Source organism: Harpegnathos saltator, unplaced genomic scaffold (genome assembly GCF_003227715.2).
Source record: "Harpegnathos saltator strain DR-91 unplaced genomic scaffold, Hsal_v8.6 scaffold83, whole genome shotgun sequence".
Taxonomy (NCBI): Eukaryota; Metazoa; Arthropoda; class Insecta; order Hymenoptera; family Formicidae; genus Harpegnathos; species Harpegnathos saltator.
The window spans coordinates 1,050,738-1,077,464 of record NW_020230682.1 but is presented as its reverse complement, the minus strand read 5'-3'; the positions used below and the strand labels follow the sequence as shown (position 1 = coordinate 1,077,464).

At 49.1% G+C, this 26,727-nt stretch overlaps 2 protein-coding genes across 5 annotated transcripts in view; one reads left to right on the top strand and one right to left on the bottom strand.

Moving 5' to 3' along the window:
• The window catches only part of LOC105184141 (midasin), a 130,455-nt gene that overhangs the window by 20,773 nt on the left and 82,955 nt on the right, over positions 1–26,727 (bottom strand). The window lies entirely within an intron of this gene.
• The window catches only part of LOC109503947 (gastrin/cholecystokinin type B receptor), a 73,633-nt gene continuing 70,060 nt past the window's right edge, over positions 23,155–26,727 (top strand). For 3 of the 4 annotated variants that reach the window (XM_019841878.2, XM_025307039.1, XM_025307040.1), the window contains exon 1: positions 23,156–23,620. The gene's annotated coding sequence lies outside the window, so the exon portion shown is untranslated. Of the gene's footprint in view, positions 23,621–26,727 lie in introns of all 4 variants that reach the window. The other variant, XM_025307041.1, reaches the window with a different exon arrangement.

Sequence of the window (26,727 nt, the reverse complement as noted above, 5' to 3'; positions counted from 1 at the left end):
TCAGCGGCTGAAAAGCACCGACTCGCCGCAGAGGCATCCATTAGTCCTTTCTCTGTCGGTTTGCTCGCCTCGCAGGAGGAGGAGAGGCGACCTGCGCGATCGGAGGGGCGAAATGAGCGAGATGCGGCCTAACGAACCGATCGCTTTCTCTCTCTCTCTCTCTCTCTCTCCCTCTCTCTCTCTCTCTCTCTCTCTCTCTCTCTCTCTCTTTCTCTCTCTCTCGGCCACCGCGCGCGGGAGCAGTCAAAGAGAAAAATATATAGCCGGGCCGAGAGACTCCCGGCGGCGCCCATCTTCTTGGGAAAAATATCTACAGGGTGTAACCTCAACGGTGAGTATGATGGGTTGCTTGCCTCTATTTGGACGATAATGCAAAAGTTGCCGAAAAAGTGACCGTTTATCGACAGGAGTCGAGCCTCATTGAGTTAATAAAGATGTTTAAACAAGTGAAACTGAGAATATTACGGAATTAAGCGGAATAAATAAGAGTAATGGTTGAAGAGATAAATAATGCAACATATTTTCTGGTTTCGCATAATTTCTCAATCGCTTTTCTACGCTGAAAAATCGATAGAAATGGGAGGTTAGAGAGAACGATACAGAAATATTTAAGTCTTATCTTACTGTACTTCATCCATGTTTTTACAAAAGATCGCTTCTGCGAAAGTATATGAATCACTGCAGATCATCATCAACGAGATCAATGAGTGACTTTTTCGGCAACTTCTGCATTATCTATCGTCCGAATAGGGGCAAGCAACCCGTCATACTGACCTGTATGTTGATGTTACATGTACAGGGTGTCGCGAAAGCACGCGACCCGCCTGACCCGATGGCGACTCGACACACCCTGCCGGTCGAAAGTCTGCAGGCGCTACTGGTGTTTCTCGTCGTCGCCTCAACTGTGAGCTGCAATCTCGTTGATTTTAGCGGATTTAGCGGAAACGTCGAGCCGCTCGTGGTGAATTTCCGACCGGAAATTCTTCGTCGTTTCGCCGCGCGCGGCCGCCGCGCCGGCGAGTGAATTTGTCTCGCTTCTTCGCGTGCCACGGATAAAAGTCGCGCCTTCTGCTCTTTGAAAGTTCACCTCGCGAGAAGGTTCGCGAGTTCTCAACGCGACTCGTTTCTACCCGCGAGAAAAGAAGCTCCGAATTGCCGGGCGAAATAATTTCGCCGGCTAAGTCGCGAACAATTGTCGCGCTGTCGGCGAAAAAAGAGCACGTGGCGGGCGTAATATCCGGCCGGTCGAAGAACTTGCGGCGGCTGAGTTGCGAATAATGCCAACGGGGAGGCAACTTCTCGAGGAGAGGGGGAGCAAGTCGAGGAGCGTCGTAGTCGTGGAGACGCCGGCTTTTTCCGCATGCGGGGGAGCGTACAATCTCTCGGACACGTGAGCATTGTCGCATATAAAACGCCGAATGATGGAACGGAGGGAGGGGGACGTTATCCCCGCGAAAATAAGACACGAGGCCGCGATAAAGTTTAGCGTTTAGCGGGACGGTGTGAGACGATTGAAAATCGAGAAGGGCCGTCCGTCGCTCTCGAGGATTTCGAGGCGAAGGAGCAACCGGAGCTTCCGCGAGTCTACGCATTTGGAGATGACGGGCGCGCGAGATAAAGAGATGGAGAGAATGGTGGCTTTGGAAAGGAGGGGGGAGGGAGGCGGAGGGAGACTCCACGGCGCTCGGAGAGTTTTCATGAAACGGTTTTAATGAAGATCGCCGCAGGTGACGGTGACGAACGCGGCGGAATCCGCGGGTCGAGGCGGGTCTGAAGCGCGGCGACGGGAGGAGCGCGATTTCGAAAAATCCTCCTCGAAAGCGGGCGGGGCGTTATATCGCGCGGCGAGAGCGAAATGCCAAAGGGAATTCAACGAGGTCGCGGCGAAAACGGGGACACGAGAGGAGCGCGAATTCTCTCGCTGTCAAAGATGCGCGCGTTTTGGCCATTGACCGCCACCGGCGAGAGAACACGTTGGTAATGACGACGACGTTGCCTCCGCCTCCGAAAGGGACCGCGCAGCGAAAGAAATCCCGGTGTTTTTCAGCTTGTCACGTCGAGCTTGTCCCTCAGCGAGATCTAATTTGACGGCCGCGGACGTTACTTTCTTCGTGCGGCGAGCATTTTCGCGCGGAGCGTTTCGTTCGTCAACGACCCCCGTCTATCCCCGCGGGACGACATACGAAGGCTGATATGCACCGTAACGGACACCATCGATCGTCCCGAATATTTTTAAATGCCCCTCACGAAGGATCTCTGAATAATTGAGAGTCAAGCCGAATTTTCGTTCGGGCAACGTTCACGCGGAATGTCAGACTTTGCGAGTACACGCGGATGACGCGCCCTCTCGCTCTTTCTCTCGCTCTCTCTCTCTCTCTCTCTCTCTCTCTGTCCCTCCCCCTCCTCTCTCTCGCTCTTTGAAGAATTTCGCGAATTTCACTTGAGGCATCGAGCGTCCTCACGTGATATCGTCTCACTTTATAATCTCCTCATGATCCTTGCGAATTATGCCCAAATTACAGCCTTCGGTCGCGCGCGAGGGAGGTAGAGGGAGGGAGGGGGAGGGGAGGGGGAGGGGGGAGAGAGAGAGAGAGAGAGAGAGAGAGAGAGAGAGAGAGAGAGAGAGAGAGAGCGTACGACAGAGGAAGAAATAGATGGATGAAACCGCTTCGCAAGAGTGACGTAATGTCGCACTATGCATAAACAGATTGGAAATTCTGCGGTGCTTCTCAGACAGCTCGCAGAGCCACGTCGCGTGAAATACGATTATCGCGCACTTTGCGGCGAGCAAGTTCCGTTCCATTCCGTCGGCCGTCCCGCCGCGGCCGTAAAGCTAAATCAAACATAATGCAATATTACGAAATTTCACTCGGCACGTCGCGCAAACCGCTGCGCGGACCAAAGCTGCGCTTCTTCGCGCGATTCCGCCTCGCGCGCGCGCGCGCGCAGCTCCTCGAGACGGCTTTAATGAGCGATTACGGTTTCATGTACTCGGCGCTTTTACAGCACAATTAAGAGGTAGTTGCGCATAACCGCTAACGGACGGATTATCCGTGCTCGTGGGAACGGTCGCGTCCGTCTTTCGCGAGCTCACGAGCATCGAGCTGCGATAACGCGCTACTCGTCGCGGGCGCGTTAATCGTCCGCTCGTTATTCGGATGTTCCACGAGGAGGAAGGTTGAAGAAGAACTGCGGCTAACGACGCGGCCGAAGTACCACTTCGTGCCGTCGAAGAGCATTGTTGCAAGCGCAACCCGAAATCGGAGCTTTTCATCTTGGCATGAGACATGTTAATCTTGTTAAAAAAAGCAAGTGAAGGTTTTTCTAGTTTTAGAAGCCTATTGTTCTTAAAGTCTATAGAAAGCAGTTTATTCTTTTTCGTGTTACCAATATTTATTTTTTGTTTTAAATGAAAAAGAGATTTTTTTCCATGCAAACTGTAATTTCAACTCGACGCGTATTTGTATAAGTTGTTTGTGTTTCATTTTTATCCTTTCATAGTTTTTAAATTAATCACATTGGTATACGACAAAGGAAACACGGCGCAACTTGCGAAATAATTGCTTATTTCTTTATTTAAGTTTTTGGAAACGAAAATATTTTGTTTCTGTAATTTTGTAATTTCAAAGATGTAACGGATAAATTCGGCAATTTTTAGTCACGTAGTCAAAGAGTGATTTTATGGATATAAAAAGTCAACTTTCATACAAAATAAACTTTATGTAAAAATAGATATAATTTTAATGATTATTTTAATAAGTAATTTTAACATTCATTTTTATAATTCAAAAATATTTTTTTACTTTCCCATACAAGCAAAGCGATTTTAATTAATTTTCCAGTTAAGTCTCTAAAAACAAAAATATTATATTTTTGTAACTTTAATGTTCAATTTCATTTTTATCCTCTCATAGTTTTTAAATTAATCACATTGGTATACGACAAAGGAAACACGGCGCAATTTGCGAAATTTCGTGGTATAATTCAAGCAATTAATTGCCCAAAATTTCACCATTCGCAGAGGTTGTGAAAAAGACGTATCTGCAGGAGGTGTCATCGTGCAAGAAATCTTAAAAAATTGCAGAATATCACAAACAGATCAAGGATAACTTCCAATTAGTCCTTATCCCATTTCCCTCAAGTATTTACAAATTATGGAAAAGAAATTGAAACTGGCCCGATATCGGCAAACTACGCGCTTATTTTACATTTTCGAGAAGAGTCCGCGAACTTTCCGCCGCGGAAACTTGTCTCATCTCGATGATCGACACGTCAGTCGAGATACATCGCGGCGGTCTCGGCGCGGATGGAAACAATATTCCAGACCGCGGGGATTTATCACTAGGAAGGAGTATCGCGCGAGAGGAATTCCCCGGGCAGGCGCATTTTCCAAACGCCGAACTTCAGTTCACGGCAGTTTTGTGCCGTTAAATTGCGAGCTACGAAAGTTCAATGCGGACGGGTCGAGTTCTTGCTTTCTTTGCTCTCTCTCTCTCTCTCTCTCTCTCTCTTCCAGCGGCGCGGAAGATGAAGGAGCCAAAAGAAGAAGCAGCCATTCGGTCAGCGAACGCACCTCGTACGATCGACTCCGTTGGTGCAATCGCACCCTTCACCCATATGTGTCACACACACTCGTCATTTCCCGCTTCCTGCGACAACTTTTTCCTCCTTGGCGCCTGGCTAATTAGAGTCAGGCCTAGCTAATTAAAGGCACACGCGAGACAACGAGACACGCGCATCGACGAGGAGCAGGCCGGGCGAGAAACGCCTTGTCTATTGAATATTGCGAGGAGGATTACCGGCGCGATGCTGTTATGCAACGATGCGAAATGGGCCGCGTTACTTCGTCGAGGACGTCGTCAACGAGAACGGATATTAAGGACGCCGCTCTTGCGCGGGCTGATTAGAGAATTCGCGATTCTTGTAGCCGGGGCGTTCTACATTCCGTAATCGAATTAATAGTCACCGTTGTGCCGTCGCCGAGGTAGAAGGCGGATTAAACTTTCACGGTCCGACGTGAGGGAAGAAGTGAATTTCACAGAGGTAGACGCGTCCGGGCGCGGAGAAGTTCTTACGTTGATAAAACTTGGCCGGACCACTTCGCGTAAGAAGTAACGCGCGCCTCTCTCGCCGGGCAATTTTGCCGCCCGCGGACGATAAAAATTAAAGGAGCAGCGCGATTATATGCGACATGCCGCGCTTGTCGAAGGGCCTGGACGAAGAAAGAGCGGGAGTCCCCGGTAATTTTTCATACTGAAAAATTACCCGCCCGGCGTCTCTTATCAGGGTGACTCGCCTGTACGGAATTTCCCCGAGAGTGAACGCTGATAAAGTAGCCGCTCGAGGATTACCCGCTTCCTTTCATCGACAGCCATCGCGCGAGGGAATAAACGCGCCAACACGCTGCTAAAAAGATGTGTTCTCTCCGCGCCTGGCCGAGCGTCTGAAGCCATCGGACTGCGCCATTGTGCCGCCGACAATGACGCCCACGTCGGACTCGAGCAGAACAGTCGGGGCGAGAGAAGGTAAACCCGCGAGATTTTTCGCGATTATAAAGAGACCAAAGAGAGAGAGAGAGAGAGAGAGAGAGAGAGAGAGAGAGAGAGAGAGAGAGAGGAGGGGAGAGAATTGCGAAAATGCATCCTCGCCTTGATATTTTCTGCCAGAGCATCGCGCGACGCTGGCGGTATTGTCGCTTGGACACATCAGGGTACGTCATGAAGTACGAACGAAGAGCTGTCGCAAAATCAGTCAGGAGAAGCCGCGGAATGCAACGTTCATCTTTCGGACGCGCTTTCGGCGTCGCGCGTCTCCGTTACTCACGAGAGTCCCTCCACAGGATATTTCTCATAGCATCCGCGTGACTTCAACCGACGACCTCTCTGAAAGGATTCGCCAAGCGGCCGAACGGGTGCGTCTTTGCGGAAGGGAAAAATTCCGCTGGGAGTTTTCTTTCGCGCGCGCACTTCTTTCAACTCGATTTCCGTAGCGCCGCCGCGAGGATGAATTCGATTCGCGAAGCGACGGTAAAGTATCAAGTACGTTTTAGCTAATGCGCCTTTCGTTTCCACAACGGCGCCCCCCTCCCTCTCACCCGTAAACAACCACGAAAAATGCCTGGGCGAATTTTGCCGCGAATCGAGGTCGCGATGCGCGAGCGAAACTCTCGTGACGAGCATGTTCTCGGCGGTCAAAGGCTACTTCATGGCCTTTGCAAACGCAAACGGGACGAAATTCTTTTTTATCGTCGCAAATTTCACGTAACCCGATTAAAACTTTCGTACGTGCTCCCGTCTCCTCTTCCTCCCCTCTCTGACCCATTCTCCTTCTCTCGGCCTATATCGATTCGACGTGCCGCTGAAAGCTCGGCCGTTCGTTCTCTCTCTCTCTCTCTCTCTCTCTCTCTCTCTCTCTCTCTCTCTCTCTCTCTCTCTCTTTCTTTCTTTCTGCCTGTCTGTCTGTCTCTCTCTCCTAGCGCGAATTTTTCTTTCCAGAAATAGAACGACCATGCTGTGAAGAAGCGAAGTGGCAAATATCGAATCTTCGAATCCGGCTCATCCGCTAATCCGACGGCGATATTGATGTTTCAAAGTCTATTTCTGCGACTGACTCTCTTTCTCTCTCTCTCTCTCTCTCTCTCTCTCTCTTTCGCCTTTTTTCTCTCCCCCTCTCGCGAGCGCGCGCGCGCGCCGCCGTGCTTTCGCTTGTCGGCAAATTAGCGTTTCAGCTGTTGCGAGTTCCGCGCTAATCAAGCGCTGATCAAACGTTCAACTGACATTCCGCCGAGACCCAAAGTCCATTACGAATCGTCGGAGGATCAACGCTGCCGCGCTGCGCCGAAAGATCCTCGCGCTCTCTTCTCCGGCGACCCGAAGGACGATGCGATCGATGTTATCCTTAACAAAGGAAACATGCGGGCTAAATTTGCAGGTTCAATTTTTCGCGAGTTTGCACCACGCAAACACTCCCTGCGTTATCGCGAGGAAAATATGTCAACATAAGCGGCTTATTATTAAATTTCCAATTACGCCGACTCGCTTAAATCCCGCTGCTGCTCCTCCTCCCGTTCCAGGAGAAGATCCGCGTCTACTCCTTCGCGCACTCAAGACCCCAGTAGGATCCCATTAAGAGGCTTGTCGTGCCGGGCGACTGGGGGAGGTTTTCCTCAGTCTGCGGAACACGCGGGAGTGTCCCTTTCACGACGATCTGGGCAAACATGTCTTAGCTGGACGTCGCTCCTGGAATCGCGACTGCCTGTCTCACCGAGGGAGAGAGAGAGAGAGAGAGAGAGAGAGAGAGAGAGAGAGGGAGAGAGAGGGAGGGAGGGAGAGAGAGGAAGCCCTCGCGCTCAGGCAGCCTGGATCTTGACTGACTTTGCACTCGCACGTTGCGTGATTGTCGAGGATCCATCTCGGGTCAGGTTGCATTTGGTCGTATTCGAAAGCTTGATCTTCGAGTCAGCAAGGAGGGGGAGAGGGGGGAAGGACTCGTTGCGAGAGAGAGAGAGAGCAGCGGAAGATGACAGTGCGTCGCGTTGGCTCGATCGAGCGTGCTTGGCACGAGCGGGGCACCGCGTCTTCTTCAGGGTGGAGGGGCAATAACGACGGGACTAATTGGACGTTTAATGCTAATTTAGCGGCGCGTCAGGATGACGAGCCGGATCGTCCGCGCACGTCGATGGCTCCGATCCAAAGACATTTCCATCCCCATGCCGGCGCGGTGATGCATGTTGTTTTTGGGGGAATGCGCGGCCGCGGCTGATTTATTGGTCGGTGCTGTGTGCGCGATCGGCCCGCCGCAAAGGTGCACCTGGTGTGCGAAACGTACGTGCCTATGTGTGTGTGTGTTAGTGTGTGCGTCCCAAATTCCGGAGAGCCATCGGCCGGGTCGAATGAGATTTTTCGGCGGAAAATAATTATGTATGAATTCTGTCTCCACAGGACCATAACTATGTAAAATTACGTGGAAAAGGGAGAAATGGGACAGAATGCGATTGTACAAACGCAATTACGGTAATTGCTTGCGCCCGTGATGTAGACGTATAATTGAATGAAAGCATACTTGCTTTTCTTCACGAACAGCGTTTTTTCTCTCTCTCTCCCTCCCTCCGTCCCCCCTCCCCTCTCTCTCTATGTATGTGTGTGTGTGTGTGTGTGTGCGTGCCACCGTATAATTCCGTATGACTGCACACTCGGCTGATTATAATCTTGACCGATTCACTGGTAGATCCGAGAGCAACGTTTCATGCCAAGACCGGTGAGAGCGAATAATTCTGTACTTTACGTGGGAGCTTATCTATCAAGGAATCCATGATCGCAATTGCGAAATTCGAAATGACGGATCCAATATGGCGGCTACAAGTGGCAAACTTGATGTTCCATTATGGATACGTGTGAAAGTCGGCATGCTTTTTTGGTCGCAGAGATAATGGCTGTCGTATATCCGAGGTTTCCACCAGAGCCATTCAGCAAAGAAGTAGTTTCCTTCAACATATCTCACCCGCTAACAATGGAGATGAGAGTATCCGTAATGGAATACCGCTGGTCAGTAAAGCCGCCATATTAGATTTCGCAATTTCGACTGGATTCATCATTAGCGATCGAAAAAATATAAATGTATCGATTATGGTTTTCTCCGTAATGGAGCAGGCCACTTGCAGCCGCCATTTTGAATTTTGAAATTTCGATTTCGGGTTCGTTAGCAGCGCGACTCGAAAAGCCCTCCGTGAAGATTTAACATAAAATAAAATGGGGATACTGATCTCGATAAATGTTTTTCAATAACTTGGAAAATGGAGTTAACTTCAGCGCCGCCATTATGAATTTCTCAAATTTGATTCCGGGTTCAGAGTCGGTGATCCAAAGATGCGCCATGGGCGCATCAAGTTCGATGCAAATCCGTTGGAAAGTGGCAGAGACACTCGTGGTGTTCATATATGAGTCATTACCAACTGCTTAATTTTTGTCAAAAAATTACAATTAACAATGATATTTTCATCTATCGAGTTGGGCGATGAACAGCGCGGATGTGCCGGTGAGACGAGGTATTCGCGAGATCCCAGCCGCTTGGGCGTCGACGGGAAAGGATCATTAGACAACACACACACACACACACACACACACACACACACAGAGTATTCGGTGGTAGACGAGCGGCACTTCCGGAATCGCGGGGAAATGCCGAGTGGGTCTCGCGTGGCGACATGTTACACGTGTTACGCGTGTTTTATCCACGCGTTTTACGGTCACTTTACGGCGCCGTCACTGGCGCGTGTCCTTTTACGACTCTCGAAAATTTCAACAACCCCGTCACATCGTCCCCAAATACGGGACGAGTGTCTCTCCGCGGCGAGGGCTGGTAAGCTCTCGCTTGATGATTCTCCCTTCGAGAGAGGGAGAGGCCGGCGCGCTTAAACTCGAGGAAGAGGCGAGTCCGAATCTGTCGAGAGTTTCGCCGCTCGTCGAGGTTAATGGAATCGAATCAGGACGAGTCACCGTCGCACGCAGGATGGAACGTCCATCGGCCGGCACCCCGTCAGTTTCCGGCGCTCCTGCGCGGATCTGATGAAACATCAAGGCGCAGGAGGGTAAAAGAAACAAATATAAATAAAAAGGAGGGTAAAAGAAACAAATATAAATAAAAAACAATAATTAGTAAACAGCCCTGAAGAAACGGAGCCGATCACGACTAATCCGACTAAAGCCGGCGCTCCCTCGGGTTAATTAATCCTCGCGACGACCGTCGTTTGTCAGCCGGGTGTCGTGCTCGTCGTTAGATCTCGCCGTCGATTCGATATGTAATTCGACTCGGGGCGGGCCCGGTCGTTTAGAGCAGCGAGACGGAGTGCCTGCAGCCGATAAATTCTCGCGCCGCTTCGTCTAAGCCGCGTTAGGGAATCGTCCTTGAGTCGCTTGGATAAATTACGAGCACGGTGGCGGTCGCTCGAGTCCGAACTAATAACGCGGGCCTCGAGACGGACAAATCGCGCTGTAACGAGCCCGACGCCGCTTCTGCGGGGCCAATTTCCCGTTCACTCCCTTGGTCTGTTTAAGGTACACACGAAGGAGACGGTCCAGCGGAGGGATGCCGATGAGCGAAGGATTAATTCACGGCAAATTAATATGTACAGAGCGCAGCCTCGTCGGACGTTGAACGAGGAGCGAGAGAGAGAGAGAGAGGGGGAGAGAGAGAGGGGGGGGAGAGAGAGAGAGAGAGAGAGAGAGAGAGAGAGAGAGAGAGAGAGAGAGAGAGAGAAAAAGCCGGAGACGCGCGCGCGACTCGATGAATAATCGCCAAGTCGTCATTATAAACGTCACGGCGGAAGAGCGCTAGCGGAGTGGAAATAAGCGGGAAAACAACGGCGGGCGTTGACAAACGAGAGCGGCGCAGAGACGCTCGACCAGTCTTCGTGGTCTCGAGTTTCCCGCGGACGATCCCGGCTGCCGGCCAGAACACAAAGCAATTTCCCTGCCTCTGGCTGATCGATGGATTCGCCCGATCGCGATTGACGAGAGAAGAGAAGAGAGGTGGGAGAGAAATCGACGAAAGGGGATAGGTCGCATTAATCAAGCCGGAGAAGAAGGAGCTCGCTCTTCGCGGATAAACAACATGATCCCGTTGCATGGGTGGCCTCGCCGGCCGGCAGGAACGCAGGGACACGACGGTCGCGCGGCAGGATCGCACCTGCGTGCTCGCGAGTGAATGAGATCCTCGCCCGAGCCCGGCCCGGAGGGGTTAAGTTTAAGCCCATTCTCTTCCTCTCCGCCTCCTTCTCCCTTGCTCGCTGTAAACCCCCGCTTGGAAACTCCATCCCTTTCGGCGAAGTGTCGAGTTTCGCCGCAACTACACGCGGATTAAGGTAAAAGTACCAATTGTCGAGTAGGTGTACGAAAAAACTTGTTGTTATTGAAATATTTTCTCCGGCGCGGAGAATATATGAACGTTTCATTGAGATCTGTCAGTGAAAATATTCAAATTAAAAAATATTTGTAAATATTAATAAAGTATCATATTCGAGTTAAAAATATTTATAAATATTAAAATTAAAAAATATTTACGCGACGTATCATTTGAAGCGCTGGAGAAATCAGCATCCGGCGAAAAAGAAAATTATGACGTGATTAGACACGAGGCATGCTTAGACGATGTTGCTAACATTTTCCTAAAAAATTTGACATACTCATCAAGACATTTTTTATTTATTTCGTTGTTTTCATCTTATGAACATTACGGCACTCAATCCGAAAATGATGAAGAATAATTATAAGAATGGATTTAGTTGGATGAAAAGAATTATCATCGAGGAATAGAAAAAAAGCAGCAAAGAAATTAGAAGAAAATAGAGATTTAATAAAAAAGTAAAAGAAAATTAAGAAACTTGAGACAACAGTCTATAATTTAAAATCAATTTCGTCTTAAAAAAAAAAAAAAAAAATAGTCGGTGAAAAGAAAACTCAATGAGAATGGAGGTTTCATTTGCGCGATAATTATGTCCGGATATTGGCACATTCGTGCGCTTCAAAATTTTGACTATTTTTGAAATAATTTTGCAACTTTTTACATTTTTCGTAGCTTGACTATTGAGATATTTATCTTACGTGGCGCGACGACCGTCGCCTAGAGTTGTCAACTGCCCGATTTTGACCCTGACTGTCAGGTTTTCAGAAGTCTTGTCCAGTGTCCGGTTAATAAGTCAAACTGGACGCCATATGTCCGGTTTTTAAGTTATATCCAATCAATAGAATGAGAGTTCAGATTTTAGCAACGTTTCTCCGTTTCAAGCGCCTACAAGATTAGAAGAAGCGATCGAGCGCCACGAAAAGCCATCTAGTAGATGATCTGCCGATCCATCATTTCATATATATTAAAAAAGTAATAGTTTATTATTTTATTCAATCCAATCTTGTTTATAAAATTGTTTGGAAATTAATATTGTAAATGAATTCTTATCATATTTTGTATTTAATGTAACGTTATGATTATTATTTCTGTCCGGTTCAGTCCGCTTTGGGTTTGTTACCAAAGAAGAAATGTCCGGTAATTTTAACTTTTGGATTTGGCAACCCTACCGCCGCCGAGCAAGCCACGCGGTGTAATAGCATCTCCCCGAAGGGTCCAGAGGCACTTCCGGCTTCGGAGACAATACCCGAGATTCGAATCGCGATTCGCGTCCACCGTTATCTAATTATCGTCCTGGCCGATGAGAAGACTCGCTGTCGGCCGGACGGGACGCATCGTCCTGTGAAGCGAGATTATGTACGCTGTCGTGGCCGTGTACCGACGGGAGTCCTGAATTATGCACACCGAAGCAGGCGCAACATGGCGGCCTGTGCGGCTGTTAACCGCTGCCGTCAGTTCGCGGCTACGTTCCGCAACACGCTCAAGTACGGATAAATACGTGCGTTACGGCATGTAGCCGAAGCTTCAGGCGCATCAGGATATGTGGTTCGCGGGATTTCCCGGCCAGGTAAGGCAGGCGGAATGAATCGGACAGCGCGGTGACGCGGCAGCCTCCTCCGAGTGAGCCCAGCGGCTCCGGGCTAGTTGAGGGAAAATTCGTCGCTTGCAGCCCCGAAAATACGTTTATCTGCTCCGCCGGCTCCGCTGAAACACGAGCGATCCCGCGAGACGGGAATCCCGGAATTAAGCCCGTGGAAGCACAGCTCGACGAAGGGAAAGGCGTTTTTTGCCGTTTCCTGCCATTCAGCCGGCGGATTAAGCGCGCGAATCACAAGCGCGGTAAATGTTTGGGAATACCACCGCGCCGAGGACTTTTATACAGCAATTGACGGAACGGGCTATAAAAGGGTACGTTTTTTTAAGGGGAGGCTTGAGGTTCTCCTCCTCGTAGCAGGGAACTCGGAAATCTTCGCTCCACGTCGTGAGTGCCTGTCGCGCGAAGCCGAATTTAGACATGATCAAACCGGGCTAAACCCGGTGATAACTCGAAAGCCGTCATTTTCGCAGAATCGACCTATCAACTTTTCGAGCTTGCTCCTGCCGAGACCTCGGGTCTTTTTATAGCTCGTTTTGTAGCGGATTCGGTATCTTCCCCGTGCGAACGGAGCAAGTGGAGTCGCATGCAGTTTGGCAGCATTTTTTCCTCGCTGGAATTCATATCGAGTACAACGCCGAATATAAAGTTCTTCGTCGCTCAACTTATTTTTAAGGCTATGTGTATCAATGAATCATAATGAATGGCGTTTTTTGGAGGGTTCAATACCAACTTTACAAAAGCACAAAAAAAAACGGCGACAAAGTATTTTAATTAAAATTTAAAATAATTACGTCAGAGGACTGAAAAAGCTTTTGTACACCTAATATTATTATTACTATTATACGCGCAATGAGAGAAATGAATACGCGGTCGCGCTCGCCCGAAAAATCAGATATTAATGCGATTTAACGAGACCGGCGGAGGGGGGGGGGGAGTCCGCGTCAATTTTTCTCTCCCGAGGTAAACTTCGGATTATTAATCACAATATCGCGGCGGGTCGCGGTCGATCGCGTTTTTGTAGCGTTACTTTACGCGCGACCCGTTAAATAATCCGCGTGACGGCACGAAATCGAGATAAATCAGCGATAATGACGAGGATAATAGCGCGCGCGCGTGCGCGTTATTATTATTATTACGATAATTGCGAGCGAATCCCGCGCTTGCAGCGACGTCCAGCAACACTGAAAGGCCGATAACTATCGACCGTTAATAATCGCCCGTTGTAACAATAATAACATTAATAACGCTGACACGTAAGCGCACAGCCAGCTCTGTCTGAATCGGATTTTGGAATTTCGTACAATTAATCAGACTCGAAAGGATCAGATGCGAGCGCGCCGCGTCTGTCTCGCAAGTACATTTCGCGCTTTCATCGTTGGGAAGATGGCCGACTATTGTTAACCCTTAAAAGTCTTAAAAGCCTCAAATATCCGCCTGAGCCAACTTTTATCGTTATTGTTTATAGCAAAGTAATGCGAGAGTTGATCCGTTTTATTGTAAAGTTATCACATTGCTGAATAAATGGCGCGAATAAATGAAATTAGTATTGTCAGTGTGGTGACGTTTTTTAATATTTTTTTAATAATTCAATTTAATTAATAATTTTAATAAAATAACTTTTTTAATAATAAAATGAGAGATTCGCACAGGCTGGAATTTCATCCATCTTTAAGGTGACTGGAGGGTCAGATTGCTGAAAAATCGTGCTTGTTTTTGACAATATTTTGCGATGAACTGAATAAATGTGCAAGAATGAAAATTTTAGGTATATTTATACAACATGTGAAGAGCAGAAAAATTTTGTTTATTAACAAATACTCATATAAATATACAATATGTATAGCTATACTCTCCTTTTTTTTTCCAGTTATCGTTTTTGCAGTAATATCTTGGCTCTCGGTGGTCCAATCAGAGCGAATTTTAGCTAGAAATCTTAAGGCTTATCATTATCCGGTGAAGCACTATCAAAAAAATCGAACAAAATTAACAAAATGGCAGCTATTATTAGGAAAAAATTCAAATTTTTCAGTTCTTTTACAATAAAAAAATTAATATCTCGAAATGAAATATTTCGACGGAGTTGTCCATGGTTCACCTGAGAGCCAGATGAACAAATATTATTGCTTTAAAATTTCAAATCGAAGTTCAGTTTCGGAGAAATCACTGCAAAAAGTTGAACAATAAAATTTCGAGAGAGACGCGTTAAAAATTTAAGTAGACGTATACTTATGTAAATATTTGTTAATAAACAAATATTTTTCTGCTCTTCATATGTTATATAAATATATCAAAAATTTTCATTCTTGCACATTTATTCAGTTCGTCACAAAATATTATCAAAAAACAAGCACAATTTTTCAGTCATCTGACCCTCCAGTCTCCTTAAGGACTGTTACAGTGCGGAATCACCGGTGTTTTCCGACCGTGCGAATTTTCAGACATTTCCAAACCGCGACAAGTTTCGCCAGGCACGTTCCCTCTGCTCTGAGTAATCAGCAAATAATAAATCAACATTGCGCGTGACTAAAAAATCCTCATCCCTCTCGGTGTTAGCGGAGGAGGCACCGTCGAGTGACTTTCAACGGCAGATCGAAGACGAAGGCGACGGGGCTCTCCCGAGAGATCCGCGCCGTCTTTCATCATCCCCTGCCCATACCCTACCCTGGCGCTTCTTGCCGGTCACTCTAGCCCCGAGCACGCTTTCCGGAAGTCTACCTGACCGGCAGGAAGCGCGGCAGAAGGCCGAGCTGGCGCGTAACGAAATTGTCGGCCGCTCGCGGCGAAGCTCGCTGAAGACCTCACGCGAGTGAGGGTCTCATCGCGGAGAGGATGTCGGGCTCCCTTCAAGGACGACGTCATCCGGTCGTTATCGACTCGTCATCGGCCGGTATCGAGGACTGACCTTGACATTTTTCTCTTACTTTCGGGAGAAGAATTTCTCACACACACATACATAGGTCATCCCCGAGCCTCTTCCCCGGCCCCGGGCTCTCGCCCGGGTATCTCCCATCCGCGGTGATAACGTGATATACGTAGGACGCGAGAGGTGCTCCATATCGCGCGAAGGACCGATAACGCAGTTATCGATTGCTACGATCGGCGGAACGCGCCTTCTACGAGGGGATGAGAGTCGGCGTCTCCGGACATGTCTGCCGCCTTTCCACGATTACCGCCGTCTTCCGAACGAGCTCCTCGAGTGCTCCGGGAGGTGGGAGAGGGGGGGGAGGAGGGCGAAATCGGTGGAAAAAGGCGAGCACGACGAATGTCTCCGGAGACCGCGGTGAGGCAATAATTACGCGCGTCTGCACAGAGACATTTGCTTCTCTTGGGGTCTCGCGGATCAAAGCCTCGATTAAAATAAAAGTTCGCGACGGGGGGAGAGGGGGGGGGAAGATGTCAGCCCCCTCGTCATTGGACATTCGCGTCTCCGACTGTCGCGGGCCGAAGCCTTTAAACATCCCACTTGGCAAGCTGCGGTTCTTTAGCATGAGAAAGCAAGCAGCATCCCATGAATATGGAGGGCGAGTCTGTGAATGGGTCGGCGGCCGCGTAAATCACCGGCTACATCGGTCGATACTCCGGTCGATGATGCCCCAGGTGGTCTATTCTCGTGCTATCGGAAAACAATGAATCTAACGTCCTCGTAGGGCCGGCGGGCGCGCGCAAAAAGTATCAGAGAGTACCTGTATCTGGCGAGCCCGAGATGCTGCGCGGGGAGAGAGAGAGAGAGAGAGAGAGAGAGAGGGGGAGGGAGAGAGCCGCCACAGCCACAGTATATCGACAATGTAAACGATAATGTCCAGCCAGCAGCGCGGTAAAAGCACGTCGCGCTGAAATCGAGTATACGGCTCCGCGCTTTATTCGCCAGCCAATCCGTGTAATGCGTTCTCAAGCTGGCGGGATGAGAACGAGGCTATTCGCGCCGATTATTACATCGCGCGCTCATTTCCCTGCCGGATGGACGAGCGAAGTCGTAAGGGATGAAACCTGCAGACGCGCAGGTCGTCGCGTCGCGAATTGAGGCTTTCCTCGCGATCGGAAAAATACGCGCGCTCGTCGACTCTCTCTCTCTCTCTCTCTCTCTCTCTCTCTCTCTCTCTCTCTCTCTCTCTCTCTCTCTTTGTCGGTCAATTAAATAAACACCCACGCGTGACGTGAGCGCCATTTTTCACAATATTTCCGCTGAGCGAGTGAAATTTATACGATAATACGCGGACCGGCGGCCGCCTGTCGGGACACGGCGACAGCGGGGGAAGGGGAGTGCGATCGCAATCAGCCTTTCATTGTTGTATTTTTGTCACGTCACGTCATGTCGGCTTTTAGCGCGTATCCGCTCTTAATTGATGACGAATTAATCGCACTCAGCCGGCCGGCTATTTCGGGCGCCGCGTGACCGATGTTGTAACACAAGCACAGCCGGACAAAGGAGGCGCATAAATTCGCCGCGTGGCGATTATCAATTGCACTCGACCGCGACTGCGTCTGAAATTGTCAGGCTCAAGTTGTCGCACTTATCACCGCCTCCTCGGCACCGCCAAGCTGTTTTGACCTCGGCGGTTTCGAGCGTGCGCTAATGCTTGAGGCGAAAGCACCAATCGCCGAACATGTACGCGAAAACTTGTCGTTGTCAATCTGAAATATTTTCTCCAGCGTAATATTAACGCTGGATTTATTTCATTGTCAAAAACTGTCAGTATTCAGAAATATTCACACGATGAATTTCATTTCAAGCGGTGCAAAAATTCGGCGAAAAAAAAAATTATTATAACGTGATTGTGTATGGGAAAGTTTTCCTAAAAAATTTGACATACTCATCAGGACATTTCTTACTTACTTTACGGTTTTTATTTTATGAACCTTGCGATACTCAGTCTGAAAATGATGGAGAATAATTGTAAGAATGCATTTGGTTGATAAAAAGATTATCATCGAGAAATAGAAGAAAAGCAAGCAGCAAAGAAGAAAGAGACTTAATAAAAAAGTAAAAGGCGCAAAGGAAATTAAGAAACTTGAGAAAACAGTCTATAACTTAAAATCAATCTTATCTTATCGAGACATACAGCTTGTGAAACGTTTATAAGCGAAATAATGATTAAAATTAAAAATTTTGATTATTTTGTAAATAATTTGGAAACTCTTTCACTTCTTTCACTTCTTGGTAATAAATTTTCATCTTTCGGCTTGCGTTTAATTGCGTATTTATTTTTTAAATAATTTTGAAACTTGTTACTGCTTTCACTTCTTAATAATAAATTTTCACTTTTCGGCTTGCGATTAATTGCGTATTTACATCATTAAATTTGATGTACAACGCAAATTGTAAGCAATTGCAGCATTGGCTATTTGGACATTTACCTTGCGTTCAGCAGAAAAAAGCCAACGTAATAATAAGCACTCCGGCGACCTCGCAGCAGCGATTTTGCGGACATTGTCTACTAAGCGGCCGTGATTTCTCCAACACGCCGCGCCGGACCGCTTAGTAGACGTTTCGGAAAAGCGCGAGCCGCCGCCAAGTGGCGGTTAGCGGGAAATCTTACAACAGTTGCGGGGCTGCGCGCGTAGCCCAAAGCGCTTATTAAGCTGCTTTTTCTGCTGAACGCAACTAATGTCGCACCGGGGTGCCGTCTTCTCGACGACGAGAGAGACGGGACGAGAGCTCGCGCCCGCCCCTTCGCCTCCCCTCGGTCACCCCAGCGCGTTTGACCCATTTCCGCGGCCATTGATGCCGTCGATCAATCAATCGAGCATTTTGATCGCCGGTCGACAGGCTAATGCGAGACGAGAGATGAAGAGCCCCGGCCACGTGTGTACTCGAACGCACTCGAGCGCTAATGAAAAGCTGAAAACGCCCACACTTTTCGCACTCTTCGCACTCTTCCCAGCAAATTCACGAACAGCGTAGAACTCGCCGAGGGACGAGAGCGCGACGACATTTTCAGTGCTCCTCGTCCTCGAGCGAGCAGGCCCCAGGCAGCGGAGGTCCACTTTGGCGGCTGGCCGCCGCTTGAAGAACAGCTCGAGGCCGGCAGCTCAATGATTGATCGCTTCTCGCAGTTGCTTACAATCTCTGGTTACGTTTTCAGCGTGGCGTGTTATAGGCCGAAAGTGAAGCGAAGAATGCCGGAGATGAAACGCGCAAAGCGGCGAGCGCGGGTCCGGAAAGCACTCAGGGTGCGGTCCTCAGGGCGCGAAGTCAGGCCAAACGGGGGTTGCCCGCGAGCCATCGGAAAATTTAATGCGGCGGGAGCGCACTCGTGTTTGGACTAAAAACATTTCTTCAGCGCTTCCTCCGAACTTCCAACCGAAAACTTGCGCTATCGCTTCCTTCTCGGCGGCGGCGCCCCGGGCGAGAATTGACACGCCTCGCGCGGTGTCGAATAGCCGCAGTGTTGCGCTTCGGTGATTTTCGAGTCGGCTCGCTAAGGGTAAGATGAAGTCTCACTGGCGTTTCAGCGCGAACGTTCGTGATGTGAAAAACAAATATTTCGCACGTTTGCAGCGAAATTGCGGACTAAGCTTTTCTCCGATTTACTTCATTTTTTATTCTATACTTTTTTATTCTATATATATTTTTTCTATATATATATGTATAATATATTTATTTTTTCTATATATATTTATTTCTTCTGTATTTATTCTATATTTATTTCTCTTATCATTTGTTTATTTTCAATTCAAGATGAAGACTCGACGTGCCCCCCCACCCCGAACTCGACGGAATTTTACGCGGATCGGGAGACATTAATTAATCAATCGATTAATTATCTTCGCACACATGGCGTTGCCATTTATTCCGGAGAGCGCGGTGCGAGTGTTACACGAAAGAAGACAATATTACGGCGATAAATTAGAATTGACGCGCGCGTTGCGATTTGCCGGAGAAATTGCAGTTCCAAACGCAGACTCGGACTCGGCCACGTCGAGTCGAGGATTTTTTGCGTCGCGAAAGTCAGCCGCTGCGAAATATGACCGTGGCGTGTGCCATTGCGGCAAAAACATCCAGCCGATAGCGGCCAATAATCAAAAATTGAACAACGCTCTTCCCCCCTCCCGCCCCTAACGGTCTCGCCCAACGTGTGTACTGTATGTCACCATCGTACGCGACAAGATGGAAGCCGACGAACTGCGCGCTCAAATCATCCCGGAGCTGTGTATCCGCACTTTGAGTCAACATGACGGCTTTTTGCTTCTTTCCGCCGATGCGGAAAAATCGCTCCAAGTAGCTCTCATAAATTTTCGCACTCTCCGTGTTGTCTGTCAAGATTTACATAGGGTAAGCGAGAGAGAGAGAGAGAGAGAGAGAGAGAGAGAGAGAGAGAGAGAGAGAGAGAGAGAGAGAGAGAGAGAGAGAGAGAGAGAGAGAGAGAGACAGAGACAGAGACAGAGACAGAGACAGAGACAGAGACAGAGACAGAGACAGAGACAGAGACAGAGACAGAGACAGAGACAGAGACAGAGACAGAGACAGAGACAGAGACAGAGACAGAGACAGAGACAGAGACAGAGACAGAGACAGAGACAGAGACAGAGACAGAGACAGAGACAGAGACAGAGACAGAGACAGAGACAGAGACAGAGACAGAGACAGAGACAGAGAGAGAGAGAGAGAGAGAGAGAGAGAGAGAGAGAGAGAGAGAGAGAGAGAGAGAGAGAGAGAGAGAGAGAGAGAGAGAGAGAGTGGTCGTCGCGTCGCAGAGGCAAGCAAGTCGCAGCGATACCGCACGAGCGCGCGCAAAGTTGACATTCGGGCGAGACAATTCAATGACAAAAATTCGATATTGGCTCAATCAACGGTCTCATTTCCTCGCGGATGACACGACAGGTCGCGGTCGTACATCACCGCGCGGCCGCGGACAAAGCCGCAAATTTTTTCGCCGACTCCGGCCTAATAAATAATTAACTCTGCCCGGCGACTATCGCGCTTTCATCATCGCGAGTCGCGCGCGCGCGTTATTAATTTTACACGCATTAATTTATACCGACAATCATTGCCACAGCATGTGTTTTATCGTCTGCGCGAGTTGGGATTTGCCGGAACGTTGGCGTCTGCCTATGAAGCGTTGCAGGTGACGTCACGGCAACGATACGAGCGGAACGTGCAGGTGTGAGCGACCAACACTTGTACATATATCGGGTGTGTAAAAAGTATTGGCACCGGGCGGAGTCCAAGCATTTTCGAAAGAAATGTTTCAGACTGTATCATTTTGTTTGCAGATGGCGCCACTTTCGAGATATTCACTGATCATATTTTCACTTTTCTCAAACGGAAACCCCAATTTCTCATCGCATCATCTTTTTCTGCCAATTAATTTGAGCGACTTTTGTCTGAAACTGATTTTTTTACTCGCCTGATATTTCGTGAGATATGTGAGGAAAACTTGAAGAGAACTTTTTCAATATTTGACTGACGATGTCTCGCCAACCGTTTGTCGGAAGAAAAAGTGGTACCAGACTTTCTTATTCTATTTGGTCTCGAGAATATATTGTTGCAATAGCACTTCGATTTTTGTTAATTTGACGACCTTGAAATTTTCAAAGATCAGCGAGTTAACAAAACGATGACTTTTGTCTGAAACATTTTTTCCTAAAACACCTAGTTTTCGAGATATTTCGCCGCCCCGGCGAACTTTTTATACACCCTGTATAACACGCGCGCACACACACACGAATGCAGGCAACATGTACACGGAATATTATGTGGCAAAAATGTGGCACGCGCGCGCAAGTCGCCACGCGGAAGTTTCGCAGAACAACGCGCATCCGCTCTGCGCGTGACGTGAATTCGGCGAGTCAAATGCACAATGCGCCTCCCTCGTTACACTTTGTCCGATCTTGTTTACGGCTCCGGCTAAATGTTACATCATCAAAATAATGAGATATTAACGCGCTGTTGATTTTGTGTTGACGTGAATTGCGCCGCGACGGACCTCCGCCGCCGCATTTCGGAATTGGCGAGCTGCGACTGTGTGCTTGTTGTGTCGAAATGAGATTTTAATGGCGGCGCACTTGGCCGGCCCAAGGAAGGCTTTGAGCGTCATCGTGTTTTAGCATTCGTCGTGACTTTTGTTCAATTACGAAACTTCTGATCTTCCCCTCCCCCCAGGATGTTGGTAAAAGAATTTAATGAGAAGAGGAAACGCGCACCATGGGGAAATGTAACGGCGGCTGCGAAACGGCTCGCAATTTTCCACCGGTGATTTCCGCGGAATATTACAATCTTCTGCGGCGAATTTATATATATGTATATATATATATTTTTTTTTTATCTACATAAATAAAATTTTCTCCCTTCTGTAAAAGCCTTGTATTACGATGTAAATAAATTTCGATAAATCCAGCAAATTTTCACCGGTGAAAAACTGGAACGCGCCGGCAAATATATATATATATATATATATCAGGCGAGGAATAATTTTGCGGTCGAAATTGAATATTAATCAGCGCGAAAGGACTAATTTTCCACGCGAGTCGTCGGCGGTATCACGTGCATGCGCTGCACGTCCTGTTTCTCAATCATCTCTCGCGTGCCGCTGAATGTCCGGAGAGATCGGACGGCGAGTGCAAAAGTTCCGATGGACTCGCGAAGCGGGGCGGAATGACGGAGCGCGTAATTTTGTGGAGAACAATTTATCCTCGTTCCATCGAGTAATCAGTAACGCCGTATCGTAACACGATTCGAATTGGCCGCGGCGCCTTTAAGAGTCCCGACAAAAGCTTCGCACTCGCTCGACAGATAATTCCACACGGCAGCGCGAACCGCAAGAACAAACAGTTTGCGCCGAAGAAATCGCCCAGGAGGAATGAAGGGCACGATAAAAATCGACCGTAACTTTATCGCGAGGTCGAGCTGGCTTCTTTTTCCCTCTCTCAAGGCAATTTGTCGTTATATTCTCCCTCGCGTACCCCCGAAAGACCGTGTTGTATTATTTATCCTGCACGGCGGGGGGGATCGAGGCGAAGAAAATAGCGGCGTCGGCCAAAATCTCTCAAAGGACGCGCGCACGATCGCAAAATAGAAAGAAGCACGCACTGAGATCAGAAGGGGGGGGGAGGGAGGCAGGGAGGAAGGAATCCTCGGAGGAACACGAGCAACGGAGCAGCGGGTGGAGGCAACCGCCGTAACTCGTGCGAGCGCGACGGCGGCTCTCGCTGGAGCGAAGACGGACGACATTAAAGGCGACTCACCCCCGGTCGCGGGGGTTGGCCGCGCCCGCAAAAATTGGCGCCCGGCCAATTCCGGTTCTCATTGAGGGACAGCTAAAGTTACCCGAAATCGAGTGTACGTCGAGGGGACGAGCGTCATCGTCGAGCAGAAGAAGCTCGTCGGCGGAGAAGAACGCCAACGGGGGGGGGGGGGTCGAAAGGGGTGCGCAAGAGAAGCAAGAGCGGGAGGAGGCGCTGCGCGAAGGGCAAGGCGGAGGAGAGCGGACAGAGACAGTCGGACGGAGACGGAATCGAATTCCGCGAGAGGGAGAGAGAGAGAGAGAGAAAGAGAGGCGGAGAAGAGGGGGAGAGATGCGAGATGATGGAGACGAAACGCAGAGAAAGAGAGAGAGGGAGCGAGAGAGGGAGGGAGGGGGCGAGCGGGGTGGGGAAAAGTGGCGCGAGAGTGCGAGAGAGAGAGAGAGAGAGAGAGAGAGAGAGAGAAGAGCGCCGAGAGGGAGAGGACAGCGGCTGAGAGAGGGCGGGGAGGACGGCGGTCCAGGAGCAAGGGTAGCGGGGGAGGGTCGGGGCTTCGAATCGGGGGTTGCTTTCAGAGGAGCACGCAGTGCTCTCTCGTCTCGCGAGCCGGGAGAACGGGAGAGAACGTGCGTGCCGGGCCGCGGAAAGAGGGTAGCTCTCTCGGTTCCTCTCGGAACGCTCCCACCCTCCGCGACTGCCGTTCGCTCGTTCCCGCCAAAAGAGCGCGAGGGACTCCTTCTTCTCCTCCTCCTCTTTCTCCCCCCCCCTATTTGCCGCCCCTCCCAGCCCGCTCTTCGTGTCCCCCTCCCCCCAGAAGTGAAATCTGGACGAGGCACTCGGGGATGAGACGGCAGCCGATTAACGCGTCGGGATTTAAGAGCAGGTGGAAGATCAAGGGTTAACGTTCTCGCGGAGGAGCTGCCTGGCAACGTGATCCTCGAGGTATTTCCTCGGCCGGCCGATTTGCACGCGCGCGCCGCCGAGTCGCGAGCTATGCGGAGGGTCCGAGCGCGACGCGGCCGTAGCGGCGCGATTCTCTCGAGGGGTGGCTCCTCGGAGGCCGGCTTTCACCCTGCGAATTGCCGGGTCCCTCTCGGCTCGGGGAGAACGGGCGAGCAATTAACGCGCCGATTAAGACGCTTTGAGAAGCCGAGTGGAAGACAAAGGGTCAACGTTCGCGGAAAGTCACGCGACATGATGACTTCCCGAGGGCTTTCTCGGCGTCTCGTCACGGGGGTGACTTTCGCTCCCTCAGTCTCCAGGAGCTGCGGTAACGCCTGACGGCCGAAAGATCGGCCGCTCGATCGATCGGCGAGATCGATCCCGAACGAAAGCCTCGATCCCAGCCTCGACTCCGCCGCTCCCCGGAGACATCGATGGTCCATTCCGCAGGGTTGATTAATCCGTCGGGCTCGGGGAGATTAACGCGACCGAGTGCTTCGATCCGCGGGATATACGGCGCCGAGAGATCTCGGTGATCCGCATCGCCGCACGAGCGGGGGCCGCGTCATTTATCAAATCATCCCCCATTTTTCGGCTTCTCCGAGACTTCGATGAGACACTCGCGCGCTCCGAGCACGTTCTACCTACGATGACGTGCACGGAGAAAGAGAGAGAGAGAGAGAGAGAGAGAGGGCCGGGGGTGGGAACAAGTGCTCGCTGCATAATACAGATAAGATGGTGAATTTTGCGCATTAAGAGCGAGCGAGAGCTCGCTCGGCCGCGTTTTCCGGGTCGGCCGATTAAACGTGCCGCGTGCGCTTTCAGCCTCGACCAGGCCGAGGGGGCGGGAGGGTTAACGCCGTAGAAGAAGAAACGCGATGGAGGCCCCGAGGCCGGCGACACCTCGGCGACCTTAAGCCCGGTCGTCGTGCATGCACTCGTCGTCGCACGTTTGCGGTGGCAACGGGAAGTCGTGGCTGCCGTCAGCCTTGAAACTGCAATACGCGTTGGCGCTCATCGCGCTAATTGCAACCGTCCGACGCGACGAGGGGAGTCGGCCGCGATAACGCGACGGCAAAGGCGCCGTGTAACAATAACTCTCTCTTTCTCCCCCCCCTCCCCCTCCCTCTTCCTCTTTCTCTCTCTCTCTCTCTCTCTCTGTTTCTCTCTTTCTCGCGCGCGCGGCGCTGACTCGATACGAAGCGTTGCGCTCTTTCCTCTCGCAATATCGACACGGATCTCTCCGTTATCAGCACGACGCCGGATGTAAAAGGATTAGAGTGGCTCTCGTACGCCTCGCAGCCCGGTTTGGTTTTCTCATTCGCTCTCGTAAGAGCCTCGCGTTACGATTCAACCGGGAGCCCTCGAAGATATGTGCGAAGAGCGCGCTCGCTTCACCGGGTCCGTTTCTGTTCGAGATAGCGTTTTTCGATCAGCAGAGCGAGAGATACAGAGAGAGAGAGAGAGAGAGAGAGAGAGAGAGAGAGAGAGAGAGAGAGAGAGAGAGAGAGAGAGAGAGAGAGAGAAAGAGAGAGAGACTCGGTATTCGGTCCGTAAACCCGCTGCCTTGGCAATCTCTCAGGTTCTTCACGCTTTATCGATGGAAACGCGTGTACGCGTGCGTGCCATTTGGAAAATGCTTGACCGCGGCAGGGCTGAGATGATTGAAGTCGAAGTTGCACGCGTCGCGTTTTTAATCCCAGCGAGCAAAGCGGCGGGAGAGAGGGGACGGAATTTTCCCGCGGAGTATGAACGATCGAGAAATTCCGGGATTGGAAACGTCGGGAGACTCTATTCGAGCTCGCCGGAAATCTTGATAATTTAGATAAAATTCGTTTATACTTCACCGATCCAAAGCAAACATTTTTCTCGTGAAAAAGAGCTTACAAGATCGTCGGCCAGCCAATTTTTGAGCAGCGTACGCGCGCAATTTCCGATATTTTCTGGCTTTGATTAACTCTTGAAAGCCACCAACGAAGAAAATCGCGTTAGCGCTGAAACTTCACACCGGTTTTTGTTTTAGAAAAAAGGTCAAATAAATGCAACTGAATGTTTGCAGCGGACAATTTGACGTTCAATAAAAGCGAAATAAGCTCGCACAGGGCGAAACTTCAGCCGTGGCGGCCTTTAAAGGTTAATCCTTTCGCGACAGCGGCGGAATTGCGCGTTACACTTAAAAACATTTGCTGCGGGTTCGCGTCGTTAACTTTCCCTCAGCATCGTCGCGGACCGACAGCCCCAAGATAACCCGAGCAAAAAATTGTTAGGACAATTCTTATGAAGTAAGGTCCCCCGATAAGGTTAAAAGTAGGATGCTCTAAAAAGGGATGCCTTATTATTACCACATCAGGCACTGAGATGGATCTTCTAGAGATATCTTAGATTTTATAAAATAAGGCTTTGATGGGAAAAGCTGAGAAGAGCCTTGGAAGGATTTTTTAGGGGTGCCTTAGATTTTACGAAATAACGCTTTAACTTGAAAAACTCATGTGGGCCTTAGAAGGATCTTTTAAGGATGCTTTAGATGTACAAAATCAAGTCTTGTTATAGGAAATTAATAAGATTTAAAGCATGTAGTAAAATTGTCATAAAATTGTCATTTACTATTGCTTTAGTAGGTACGTTCTATCTGGTTCTTTTAAAGATTTTTTAATTATACTACTATTATACAATGAAAAACAAATTTTATTAGTTGCCATATTCATTATTCTCTTTCAAGAATTTTTCTAGTACTGCCTTTGCTTTGAAACGCAGCGAAGTTTAATGAAAATAGTAGCAGGATTTTCATGTGTAAAGAATGCTATATTTTATCGTAAAGTATGCTGTATTTTTAAAATAAAAAATTCTTGTTGCATAACTAACAAGGTTATAAAGAAATTATAGTCTAAATTTTTCGGGATGAAAAAAAACGAATATTTTTATTCAAGCAATAATAAAAATATTTCCTTATAAGTCCCTCATAATATTGCCTTGTAAACCATTTGTTACACATTTTATAGGACCCTTGTCTTTCTATCCATATTAGAGCCCGATTAACGTTAGGGAAAAATAATCAGGCCCTTAGCAGAGTCCTATTAATTTTTCTACTTGGGTAGAGCCCTGAGTAA